The sequence below is a fragment of the Trichechus manatus genome, unplaced genomic scaffold (assembly GCF_000243295.1).
Source record: "Trichechus manatus latirostris isolate Lorelei unplaced genomic scaffold, TriManLat1.0 scaffold00150, whole genome shotgun sequence".
Classification (NCBI taxonomy): domain Eukaryota; kingdom Metazoa; phylum Chordata; class Mammalia; order Sirenia; family Trichechidae; genus Trichechus; species Trichechus manatus.
This window is the reverse complement of record NW_004444086.1, coordinates 4,486,655-4,500,090: the sequence shown is the minus strand read 5'-3', so window position 1 is coordinate 4,500,090 and position 13,436 is coordinate 4,486,655. Positions and strand designations below refer to the sequence as shown.

The 13,436-nt window shown below is 46.7% G+C and overlaps 1 pseudogene; it reads right to left on the bottom strand.

Annotated features, from left to right (window-relative positions):
• Positions 1–4,061: 4,061 nt before the first annotated feature.
• LOC101357833 (splicing factor 3A subunit 1 pseudogene) lies at positions 4,062–4,595 on the bottom strand (annotated as a pseudogene).
• Positions 4,596–13,436: the final 8,841 nt, after the last annotated feature.

Here is a 13,436-nt window from a genome sequence, read left to right as displayed (position 1 = left end):
AGAATACAACACGATCATGGGGGGGGTGTCTTAGTCATCTAGTGCTGCTATAACAGAAATACCACATGTGGATGGCTTTAACAAAGAAAAATGTATTCTCTCACAGTCTAGTAGGCTACAAGTCCAAATTCAGGGCGTCAGCTCCAGGGGAAGGCTTTCTCTCTCTGTTGGCTCTGGAGGAAGGTCCATGTCATCAATCTTCCCTTGGTCTGGGAGCATCTCTGCGCAGGAACCTCAGGTCCAAAGGACGTGCTCTGCTCCTGGCATTGCTTTCTTGGTAGTATGAGGTTCCAGTGTGTCTCTGCTCGCTTCTCTCTTTCATATCTCAAAAGAGATTGGCTTAAGACACTATCTAATTTTGTAGTTCTCATCAGTATAACTGCCGCTAATCCATCTTATTATATCATAGTGATAGTGTTTACAACACATAAGGAAATCACATCAGATTACAAAATGGTAGACAATCATACAATACTGGGAATCATGACCTAGCCAAGTTGACAGATATTTTCTGGGGACACAATTCAATCCATGACACTCCACCTTTGGCTCCCAAAAATTCATGTCCTTGCAACATGTAAAACATATTCACCCCATCATATCATAGCAAAAGTCTTAAATCAATGCCAAGTCCAAAATCCAAAAATTTCTCTTCATCTGTGAAATCTAGAATACAGGTTATCTGCTTCCAAAGGTACAATGGTGGAACAGGCACAAGCTAGACATTTCCATTACAAATGGGAGAAATCAAAGGGAAAGAAGGTATAAATAAGACACCACGTGAGTCGGCAGAACACATTACATTAGCCTTCAAGGCTTGAAAATAATCCTGTTTTCTGAGACCATTCACACAATAGCCCTGCCCTCTAGACTCTAGGTATTGACCAGACTCTCCAGATTCTGAGTGGAGGCCCCTCGGCCCTGGGCTTCAGCTCCGCCTTCCAGGCCCACTGGGACAGCAACTCTGCTCCCTCAGCTTTAGGCACACCATTCTCCTAGTCCATCTGAGTGGCGACTCCACGATTCCACCCTCAGAACACCAGAGGCCATGGCTCCACTCTTTGAAACCGCAGAGGTGCTGGCCATATCTTTTGAGACTGAGGCAGCTCAGCTTCCTGTGTTCCTTGTCTCTTCAGCTTCTGCTTCCTGTGGCCTCCAAGCCCTCGGGCCTCATGCCCGCATCTGCCCTACTGGGGCAAGTGTTCCAAAGCTCGGGAGCTCCACCGGTAAGTGCCCAGAGGCACCCCACTCCACCAGGAAGTCTCCTGCACACAGGCACTCAGCTCTCTCCCTCCATGGGTCAGCTCCAGCACCATCTCATGCTGCTCTCCTGGTTATGCTGCTGCAGGATCTCTGCTGGAGCCACGTTTATGCTGCTGCAGGATCTCTGCTGCTGCTGGTCCTCTGCCGCTGCCGCTTCTCTATCCATTCACAGTTTCAAAACCACTTCCACATTTTAGGTATCTGTTAGAGCAGCACCCTACTCTCTCAGTACCAAATTCTGTCTTAGTCATCTAGTGCTGCTATAACAGAAATACCACATGTGGATGGCTTTAACAAAGAAAAATTTATTCTCTCACAGTCTAGTAGGCTACAAGTCCAAATTCAAGGCATCAGCTCCCGAAGAAGGTTTTCTCTCTCTGTCAGCTCTGGAGGAAGGTCCTTGTGGTACATCAGTCTTCCCTTGGTCTGAGAGGATCTCTGCACAGGAACCTCAGGTCCAAAGGGTGTGCTGTGCTCCTGGCACTGCTTTCTTGGTAGTATAAGGTTCCCATGTGTCTCTGCTCGCTTCTCTCTTTTATATCTCAAAAGAGATTAACTTAAGACACTATCTAATCTTGTAGTTCTCATCGGTATAACTGCCGCTAATCCATCTTATCACAGTGACAGTGTTTACAACACAAAAGGAAATCACATCAGATTACAAAATGGTAGACAATCATACAATACTGGGAATCATGACCCAGCCAAGTTGACAGATATTTTGGGGGTACATAATTCAATCCATGATGGGGAGTGGACTTTTTTTGACCAGTGGTGTGGAAGGCGCTCTGTCAAATAGCGGCATTGATTGCTGTATTTCCTTACTGACCTTGGTATTGTAACAGCTTTATAACAACAGTGGTAGATGTGGCCAACTTTCCTTCAGACTCGCTCTCATTAGGCAGCTCACTGCAGGCCGGGAAATCAAAAAAATACGAAGACCCTCCTGTATTGTGAAGAACAAGGCAAGAGTAAGAGGGGTACCAAATGACATTTGGCTCCAACAGATTGGAAAGCATTTGCCTGTCAAGGGATCTAGAAGGCGACACAGACAACGCAGCACTAAGGAGACTCGAACCACAATAATGTACGGCCACTGCAGGGTGCCTTTATGTGTCACCCTATGTTTACAAAAGTTTCACACAATAAAACTGCTAAGATCAAACAATTCTCATCATGTGTCATCCCACCTATCCTACTACCAGAGTCCAATGGGACATACCTGTCCCACATAATATTTATCAAAATCCATCTTACCTAACAAAAATTTTAACAGACTCAAAGATTTATCATGCATTCCATTACTGAAAAAGCATTGTATCAACCAAATCTTACAAACATAAAATAATTTGGTCATGAAAGGGATACTCTGCACCTACCCATCTGCTGGGTCTCACAGAGAGCAGGTCCCGGAAGTTAGCCAGTGTTGTATCTCTGAATGGTTCCTCTGGGTAAATTCCATACTCAGTGGGCATCAAGTCCATTTTACTAGGATCAGCCTCTTGAAGGCTCTGTAGACATTGCCACACAGCCAAGCAGCACTTTTGCTCCTCCCCTGTCCTCTTCTACCTTCACAAATCCAAGCTTTCCCCAAGAGTGGCCCCCCAGCAAGAGGGGACTGTCTAAAAGCATTGCAAAGATCTGTGTAGGGGCACAGCAGTGAGTGGAACTTCTTTTGCAGCACAAATTCTGGCTTCCTCCCACCTCTCTGTAAGCCTCTTCAGACCCAGGAAGGAATCTCTCTGCTCAGACTGAAGGTGCAGACAAGTCAGCCTTGATGCCTAAGATAAACACCTTTTCTTTTTAAATCCAGCTAGGGCCTTGCACTTGAGGACTCCAGCCAAAGCCATGCTTGATACTCCAGCTGTTACAACAGCCAAATGGCCCATGTATGTTAAAGCCAGTTGTAGCCATAATGCATGCTGACTTCAGCCAATGCAGGTACAGAGCAGTCTTCCTGCTTATGCAGCCCACACCTCAAGTGCAGTCCTGAGAAACAGAAGCAGCTCTCTGATGCCATGCCAGGAGGCACACTATTCCCACCCCACATTGGCCCCCAGCTGTTCCACCTACAACTAGATCATTACAACAGTGCATTCTGTAAGGAAGTAAGAAGCCTCATTCCAGCCTGGAGTCTAAGCCAAGTTCTCCCCCATCTAGCTTTACCAAATGAAGAAGGGATGTGCTCATCTCCATTTGTTACTAGTTCCTTGGATGCACTCTGTCTTCTAGAGCCCTGAAGGGAAGGGGGTGGAGGATTGGTTTGGGGCACTAGCACCCTACTCCAGTCCGTGTTATGGATGGAACTGTGTCCCTCAAAAATATGTGTGTAAATCCTAACCCCTACACCTTTTTCCCCCTCACATGAAGGGTCCAAGAGGTTTATTGACAGACCATGGCAAGATACAAAATATTTAATGAATGATAACAACCATATTCTCTCAGCCCAGTGCCACCTGACACTGTGCAGCTATCCTGTGGGCCATCCCTGGGCTCTCATTTCCTAACAGACATCCTGAAAAAACAAATCCCTCCAATCAAGACTCCAACACAAAGAGATTCCAGAAACTACTGAGAAGGACAGTGGTTTCGAAAGTCCTGCTATACTTCCCAGTGGGGAAGTGGTGGAGAGAATGAAACCCTGTAGGATCAATCTGAACCTCCACAGAGAGTAAAAGGAAACAAATGAGCAGGCAGGGCCCGAGGTCCCAGGTAAGCCTCCTGGGTTTGGGGCAGGTAGGTGGGAGACAGGAGAGGCAAACAGCAGTGGCCAGGAGCTGACAGCAGTTTGCTCTCTTCTACTTCTTCCTCTTGCCTTTCTCCTTGAGAGCCAGGTGGATGATGGCACTGTTAGCCATGTTATAGTACACCAGCAAGTTGGAATCCTTGATGAAGATGCCCTCATACTGCAGCTTCTGTTTCCCTGCAGGCATGCCTGTAGCTTCATGAATCTTCACCTTGATGACAAAGACCTGGTCTGTGAGCAGGAGGGTGAAGATGACCAACACCCATCCATTCAGTTTCCATTCTGTCTTATTTTACATGTTGGGCACCTGGACTTTGATGGACACCGGACCCTTGTTTCTGCACAGGAACTCCTCCCCAGGTGTGAGGCTGTCTTCTGTCTTCAGTTTCTTAGAGGTACGCTCATCTTTCATGGGAGGTGGAGGGTGGACAGGGGGCTCCAGGGCTGGAGCTGGGACAGGTGTCACAAGTGTAGCAGGCACGAAGGCTGTCGGTACGATCAGGGGGGTGGGTGGAGTGCCATGATGGGGGTGCCGAGGGAGGCATGGCACCACGTTGATCCTGGGCGCATGGATGATGGGTGGCATGGGGTGATCACTGAGCATGGGGGCAAGTGGACCACGGATGCCAGAGGGGGCCAGGGCATGATGGGCACTGCGGACACCACTGTGGTGTGGACAGAAGGCAGCATCGTGGGTGGTCAGGGCACTGAGGTGATGGGTGGGGCTGAGCTGGGGATATTGGTGGCTGAGGATGGAGCTGGATGTAATTCTATTTGAGATTAGGGTTTTCTTTGTCATGTTAATGAGGCTATAGCAGTGTAGGGTGTGTTTTAAGCCAATCATTTTTGAGATATTAAAAGGAGCAGATTAAATACAGAAGCCAGCAAGCACAGATGGGGGAAGATTAATCCTCCTCGCCACAGGAAGATCACCAAGGAACCTAGAAAAAGAAGCTGAAAAGAGACGGATCTTCCCTGAGAGCCGACAGAAAGAAAGCCTTCCCCTAGAAGCCGATGCCCTGAATTCAAACATTTAGGCAGTTAAACCATAAGAAAACTTGTTCATTTAAGCCACTTGCAGTATCTCTGTTATAGCAGCACTAAGAACTAAGATTATTCAATCTGTATGCTGCTAGAAGCTGGATTATATAAACAATGTGGCATCAGGATTGGAAGAAGACTTATTAACAACCTGCCATATGCAGATGACACAACCTTGCTTGCTGAAAGCTAAGAGGACTTGAAGCACTTACTAATGAAGATCAAAGACTTCAGCCTTCAGTATGGATTACACCTCAACATAAAGAAAACAAAAATCCTCACAACTGGACCAATAAGCAACATCATGATAAATGGAGAAAAGACTGAAGTCATCAAGGATTTCATTTTACTTGGACCCACAATCAATGCGTATAGAAGCAGCAGTCAAGAAATCAAATGATGTATTGCACTGGGCAAATCTGCTGCAAAAGACCTCCGTTTAGTGTTGAAAAGCAAGGATGTCATTTTGAGGACTAAGATGCGCCTGACCCAAGCCACAGTGTTTTCAATTGCCCCATATGCATTTGAAAGCTGGACAATGAATAAGGAAGACAGAAGAATTGATACCTTTGAGTTGTGGTTTTGGCAAAGAATATTGAATATACTGAGGACTGCCAAAAGAACTAACAAATTTGTCTTGGAAGAAGTACAGCCAGAATGCTCCTTAGAAGCGAGGATGATGAGACTTCGTCTCACATACTTTGGACATGTTATTAGGAGGGACCAGTCCCTGGAGAAGGACATCATGCTTGGTAAAGTGGAGGATCAGCAAAAAAGATGAAGACCTTCAATGAGATGGACTGACATAGTGGCTGCAACAATGGTCTCAAGCACAGCAACTCTCATGGGAATGGCGCAAGGACCAGGCAGTGTTTCATTCTGCTGTACATCAGGTAGCTATGAGTCTTAACTGACTTGACGGCACCTAATAACAACAACAACAACAGGGATGGAAAGATGACAGACCCAAGCGTGACCCCTAAGCAACAGTCTGCCAAGAAGCCTTAAAAGGTTTCCCTGTCACCTTCTTTGGAAAAGCTGCAACTCCTTGGCCCAGCCTTCAAGATTCCAAACATCCAAGGCCAGCTGCTTCCCCATCCCCCTCTTGCTGATCCTCTATGATAATCCTGGGTGCTAAGGGACTAAACATATCTTGAACTAGCCACCGACTGCATTACATTTGCCTTTTGCATATTACTCCTCCAAGTGGGAGGCCTTCCTTGTTTCTGTTTTTCTTACTTCACCTCTTAGTATAAGGTGGTGCTCCAAAGCTATTTCCACCAAGAAGCCTTTCCAGATCACGAGTAGAGAGGAGGCCTCCCCTCATCTGAACTCTCAGACTCTCCAATTGATTGCTGACAAACCATCCTTTCATCTTCCACAGGTAAACAATCCCCCCTCATTCAGGGGATAAAATCCTTGCCAGCAGGAAGTCCATCTCTAACACTGGGTGCTGGGACTCTTTACTCGGCCTAGCATAGTAGTTATGAGAATGGACTTGGGCACTGGACAGCCCCGAGTCCTAGTCCACCCGAGACACTTCGAGCACTCAGCACAGTGTCCCAAGTAAATGCAGGGTCAATGTTAACTTGTCACATAGCTGGAAAGCATTTTCACAGTTCACAAAGCACCTCCTTACTATTTCCTCCAAGTCTCAAAACAATCCCGCCATTTAGTATCTTTACTTTATAAATTGAGTCACCTAGAGAAAAGCTAGAAATATCCTGTGTCACACCACATCAATATGCCCAAGACTCATGCACGTTATACACAATAAAGCACACATCTGAAACAGTCAAGCTTCCTGTCCACAAGATCAGATGAAAGCTTGGGTATATTGCTCCATCCTAGATAAACTCAAAAGAATTAAAAAAGTACAGGATAACTAAAGACAAGACCAAAACTAAGTTTTAAAAGTTCCAAGTGCACAAAGGACTTAAAGCAGCAGCTAATTATCAAGTCAAGAATTGCTATTTTATTTCAGTGTCTTACTTTCTATCATGTCAAAGTAATTTTGGTCATGTTACACAGCAACTTTGATTTGCCACGGGAAGGAAAAAATGTTATTTTTACAGCCAAGATACCCCCTTAAGTCTGAAGCTAATTTATCGACACTAAATTTCTCACGTACTACCCCAGCACTATTAGTTCAACCAATTCCCTCTACCCAGAGCATAACTTAGCTCATTAACATCATTAACAAGCAAACCACAGAGGGAATTGGTAGATTTGCTACCTAATCAGATATACTTTCATGGAAAGCAACTTTGGGACTCCAAATTCTCTTCAGTATTAACAAGGGTTGAGACAAAGGTAGCCAGAAATTCAGCTGTGCATTCTAAATCCAGATGTTTCTAACAAGTGTGGATAATACATGATGGAAAAGGGACTAGGTGTGGTTTTGACAGAAGAAATGTCAGAGGCCCACCTTGTGACAGTTCAAGTAGCCACTTTGTAATGTTTTGCACCACTATGAAGTTTTTGATTCCAACACTCTTGGGATTAAAAATGCTTCCTGTTGATTCTGGGGGTTCAGGATTGAGACTCATTTATTCAACATCCACAACATACCAAGCGGCATACTAGGCATGGTACAATGAATTTCTTACTATGGCCCTTCTAGCCATGGTCTTTGTGACTCATATTCAATGACTCAGTGGGACTATGCAAATAAGGTATACGGAACCTGTGATGGTTGGGGTTATGTGTCAACTTGGCTGGGCCATGATTCCCAGTATTGTGTGGTTGTCCTCCATTTTATAAGTGTTGTGGATTCTGACCTCTGCATGTTAATGAGGCAGGATTGGTGTAAGATGTGTCTTGGGTTGCAGCCTTGCAGGAGTGCATGACTCATGCACCAACTTTACTAAGTTACGCCCTTCCCTGGGGTGTGTCTTGGCAAGGCTCTCTCTCTCTGCATCTGGATCCCGAGTCCGGTTCCTCCCGAGTCCTGCTGTCTGACCTGTAGATTCTGGGATCCACTGGCCTCCACAGCCCCTTGGGCCAGTGGCCTATCACGTGACCTGATTTGCCAGTTTCTGCACAGCCTTGTGAGTCAGCAGACTGTGGTATGAATTGCCAGTTTGCGTTCCTCAGTTCCTGCAGTGGATCAGGAGAAGCCTAGCCTGACCCACAAATTTGGGACTTGCCAGCCTCCACAACCACATGATCCATTTCCTTTAGGAGGTTCGTGAGTTCTGTGAGACTTTGCATCAAATTAGGGAACCCAAAGATGAGAGGACAAGTACTGGGGGAGAGGGAGTAGTTGTTAGAGTCGACGGAGTGGTACAGCAGCTTGGAAAATTTGGACATTTGTGACATCTTTAACCTCTGCCTCACAGGAACCAGCTTTGTGCTGATCCTTATGAAAGAAATTGTTACTGGGTATTATAGCTGACATCACCCTGCCTGCCCTTCATCATCTCTAACTTATAGGGGAATTCCTCTCAAGGGGGTCCACCCTCTCTCTCCCATGTCTATATTGCTCCATTGTGGCCAACATTGTAGCATCTCCCCCGACTTTTGGAATCTCCCAATAGGACACACAAGCGTGGGACCGACCTCTTGAGAACTAACAGCTGAGGCCGAAAGGCTAAAAACTTTGGGCTCAATGAGGCACAGACATAACACCATTGGGACTGAAAAGCCTCGTGTTTAAAACCAGTTGCCAACAGTTCCCAAGTACATTAACGGAACTGCTTGATCCATTAACTTTGGCATAAAGTCTGAGCTTCGTTCATCTCTAACTTTGTCTTTGCAATTCCTCTATTATCATAATAGACATCGTGACATGAGACTTAAGCTTTCTGTCTACAGAGATCCTTGCTATACAATCCAACCTGGAGCCCACCCAGCCAGTGACAAGGGGCCCTGGTCCTTCTCTAGGACCGGCTGAAGCTGGGGCATTGAAGACAGCCACCACCACCCTCCTGCTGCACTTACATAAATACCTTGTGGACACCCCCATCAGTCTGAGGAACTGTTCCCGCAGCCCCATGGGCAGTGGCAGGAAGAGGGGAGAGCAGCACCAGACACAGTAGTAGCCCTCAAAAGAGATGAAATACTTTGGTGGTTATTTGAAAGGTCGCTATTTCAAGCTGTTCTCCATTTTTAAGGACAACAGGTTGAGCTCTGAAGAAGGTCCTGGACTTGAATCCCAGCTACACCATTTAGTTGTTTTTGAACTTGGATGAATCAATCTCAGAGCCTCAATCTCACTGAGGGCTAAGCAAGAGCATGCAAGCCAGCACCTCATCTGTGTGACGTGCTCATCTGTGTGAGGTAGAAGAGGCTGCTGGTCCAGAAAGGGCTTCTTGGAGAGCTAGCCTGGGTTTTTTCCTAAAGAAACATTTGTTTAAAGAGTTGCCCCAAGTAGTATGATGACGTTTTTTAAAATACACTAATTTATGTTTGTGAATTTAATGCAAATTCAGGTGATGTTTATGTCACACGTTCCTCAGCTCGTCAATAGCTTCACTCTGACTGGCAGGTCCTATGCTAAGCTAAATTTGGAAAAACAGATGTGGTCCTGTTCTTGTGACATTTACAGCCTAGGGAGATCAGTGGATTAATCCAGGAGTCAGAGTACTGAAAGTGTCTAAGTATAGTTAGAGAATTCACAGTTGAAGGGACTGGCCCTAAACTGAGGTCAGGGGAGACTCTGAGAAACAGTGTGCAGGGCCCTGAGGCAGGCACTGTGGGAGTGGCAGAAAAGGTCCCGGAGGCCAGAACAGAAAGATCCCTGTGAAGGAGCCAGGCAGGGTCCCAGAGCTCCAGGGCCTCATAGGTCCAGGGCACAGTTTGGTCTCCAGAGAGAACTCAAAGCAAGAAGTGGGGACAAAGTCAGACAGGTTTTTGAGATTCCTCTGGCTGCAGCGTGGATTTCTGAGTGGATGCAAGGAAACTAGTGAGGAAACAACTAAGGTCGCCCAGGTGAGGTGATGCAAGGTTGGAACAGGGCAGCATTAGAGATGGAGCAGTACAGATTTAGGAAAGATGCAGAGGTTGACAGGGACCGTGTTTGTGAAGGGTTGAAGGTGAGGTGGGCGGGGAAAGTGCCTAGGTTTCTGGCTAGTGCCGCTGGAGATAGGACACTGTTACTGTGGAAAGTAACACCACAGAGTAGCAGTCTCCAATATGGGGTTGGGGGCAGGGGAGGGGGTTAATCTCAGGCTTGGGTTTGGTCTGAGTAGGTACCTCAGATATTCCCATGAGAGGCAGCTGGTTCTAGAAGTGAGGTGCTCAGAGAACTGGCAAGGCTAAGATGTGGAGCTGTGAATCATTGGGGTCCTCAAAGAAGGCAGATGGGTACACTGTTGGAGGGATTATTAACTAACAAAGGCATGTGGGGGGAGTAGGGAGCCACAGCTAGCTGCAGCTGCCACCACTCAGCACTGAACCCCTACAGCCAAGACACAAACAGATCTTCCCCACCCCACCACGCCCCACAAGGAGGAACCAGGAATGATCATCCTGGCCTCCCCTTCCCTCTCCTCCCAGGGCTCCCATTGGCTGAACCAAATCAGGAGCAGAGGGCCCAGGGAGCCCTGCTGACTGGGTAGTAGGTCCTGCGTGTCTGCCTCCCAGGCAGAGCAGGATGAAAGCATAAAGCAGATCTGGAGACACAAGTGGGAAACCACTGCCATAATGAGATTGTCCAGAGAAATGTTACAGAATGAGACGAAGTAATTCAAAAGGAACGGGAGCCATTCCCCCATGTTGCTTATAAAACTGATGGGAATCTTTATTCTACTGAGAACTTTTCTTCCCTGCTAAGTTTCAAAGAAAAAGCCTGCCTAGTTTGGTCACTCCAACATACACAAGTGATCTAGCTTGAAAGCCAGTATTCCAATATTGGTAAATTCTCCTGAAGATGTACTAATGACTCAATTCACTCATTCATTCCACAAGCGTTTGCTGAGTACCTATCCTATACCAGACACCGTCTGACCAGGGAGAAGAGTCTTAAACTCTGCTCTCCTTGCCCTACATCCCTTGTCCCAGAAACAACTTGCTACACCAGCTGGCCATCATTTGCTAAGTGTGTGCAGACCACCCAGCAAGGTGTTGCTATTAGAAGCTGAGGTTTCTTGTGTCTTTAGCCTTTCAGCATCCCAATTTTTCCAGAGAGAAGGCCTGGCTGGTGTCAAGGATTCCTCTCTTGGAGCTTTCCTGTTTGCCTCAGGAATACACCTGAAACACTGTCCCTTGGGAGCTAACAGCAGGCAGCAGGCGGCTCCAGACTCACCTAAGCATGCTGCCCCCAGAGCAGGGCAGCTCAATTACCCAGCTTAAGACACACAGCAGCAGGCGCTAAACTGTCCAAGGAGCTTTCAATGCTGCAACTGTGCCAAGTCAAAGTCCCTAGAAACACAAGTCATTTTTACAGCAACCTGTGCCCTCCCTCCATCTAGACTTTTCTTCAAGCCCCAGACTAACATAACTTTCTCTTAAGCTAAAAATAAGCCATAAAGCCCAGCATTCTGTTTGCTCAAGATTTGGGAACGTTCTGCCCAAGTTTGTTTTGTGGCCTCATATCCAGCAGTTCTAATTCCAAAAAGGCTGAGTGCATAGAGCTTGCAACAGATTGAAGCTGATAGCTTTACTTCACTTCCTCCAAACAGTCCAGCCATTACATAAATGTGCTAACGTAAATTCATGTGTTAGCACTCGCTCCTAATCCCAGACCTACTAAGCAAGTGTTCCTAATCAAACAAACACGAGTTTCTCAGAAGATAGAGCGCTCCCTCTCTCAATTGTAGGCAATTTGTGTTTTGTTTCTGCTTTAGGAATCTTGTATTTCCTACAAAGACTTAACATTTCTAGGGCCCTTCACATCCCTTGTTTCTTCATTACGGACTATGGGGAGGTATTCATCCATTTGATGAGTGCCTACTATGTGCCAGGCATGTACTCTACACACAACCAATGAAATCATTGGGAAAGATGGGGTGATGAGTGTTTGCACAGGCTGGGAGGTTGCAATTTTAAATAAGGTGGTAAGGTAGGTGACATTCATTGAGAAGGTAACGTGTGAGCAATGGATACTTGAAGGAGATAAGAGGCTAGCCAGGTAGACCTCTGGGAAAGGTAATTCCAGGTAGAGAACACATGTCACTAAGGCTCTGGGGCAAGAGATGTCAGGGGCATTCCTGGAACACAGCAAGCAAGGGAGCAGGTACAGACAAGGGCAGAGGGCAGCAGGCGAGTCAGAAGTAACCCTGACACATATCACATAGGGCCTAGTAGGCTATTTTAAGAATCTTAGCTTTTACTATCTGAAATTAAGAGCCACCTATAGAGTCGCTATGAGTGGGAATCGACTCATTGGCAACGTGTTTTGGTTTTCGGTAGGGTTTAGGCTGAGGAATAATTAGATATAGCTTGAAAGGCTCATCCAGGCTGTTAGCTAGAGAACAGACCTGGATGAAGGGGGGTGGGGGCAGGAGCACACACCAGGAGACAAGCGCAATAAGCCAGGTAAGCCATGATAGGGACTTGGATCTGGGGTAGCAATAGCTGAGGTAAGGAGAAGCAATTAAACCTAGACGGAGCCCTCGTGGCAGAGCAGTTAAGAGCTTGGCTTTTAACCAAAAGGTCACCAGTTTGAATCCACCAGCCGCTACTTGGAAACCCTATGGGGCCACTTCTACTCTGCCCTTTTAGGGTCGCTGAATCAGCATCAGGTTTTGAAAATAAGACCAACAAGATTTCCTGGTAGATTAAGTAGAAAGAATCACTCCAAGGTTTTCTAGCTTGGGTTTCAGAATGTTTGAGTTACCCACAGGTGCTTTACATACTCTTCCATTTACCTTTCTCACCAAACCCCAACCCAGACTGTATCCACCCGAGTGAAAGGTGAGGTCAAAGTATCGACACACCACAACGCCCAGCGCCCAGGTTTTCTTTCCCGCTTTCCAATGAACTGCTGACCCGACTTTACAAGCGAGTTTCCCTTTTATCCTCTTGCTTTACTTAGGAAATAGTTTTCTTAGAACCTACATCCTTCTTGCTTAGTTTTCTAAAAGGAAGTTCTGAGAGTCCTCCGGCCACGCAAGGGGCATCCCGGCAGCTATTTCGAAAAGGGCAAGTTCCTTGGTTAGGTCATACTTTAAAAAAAAAAAAGGAAAAAAAAAAACAGAAAAAGCTATCCTCTTATGTTTGCAAAACCAAGCCAGCACTGCAAACACCGGGGCGCAAGGTCCGCCGGAAGGCCGGCAGTTCGCTGAGGAACTCGTGCCGCTAATTCACGGCCTCGACAGCCACGCAAACACGGCCACAAGAGGCACCCGGCCCGGCCCTACATCCAAGCCCGCCCGTGCTTTCAGGGCCCCCAAAATCTTAAGCCCCCTGAAGTGAAGAACGACCCACAACAGCCACCCTGCCT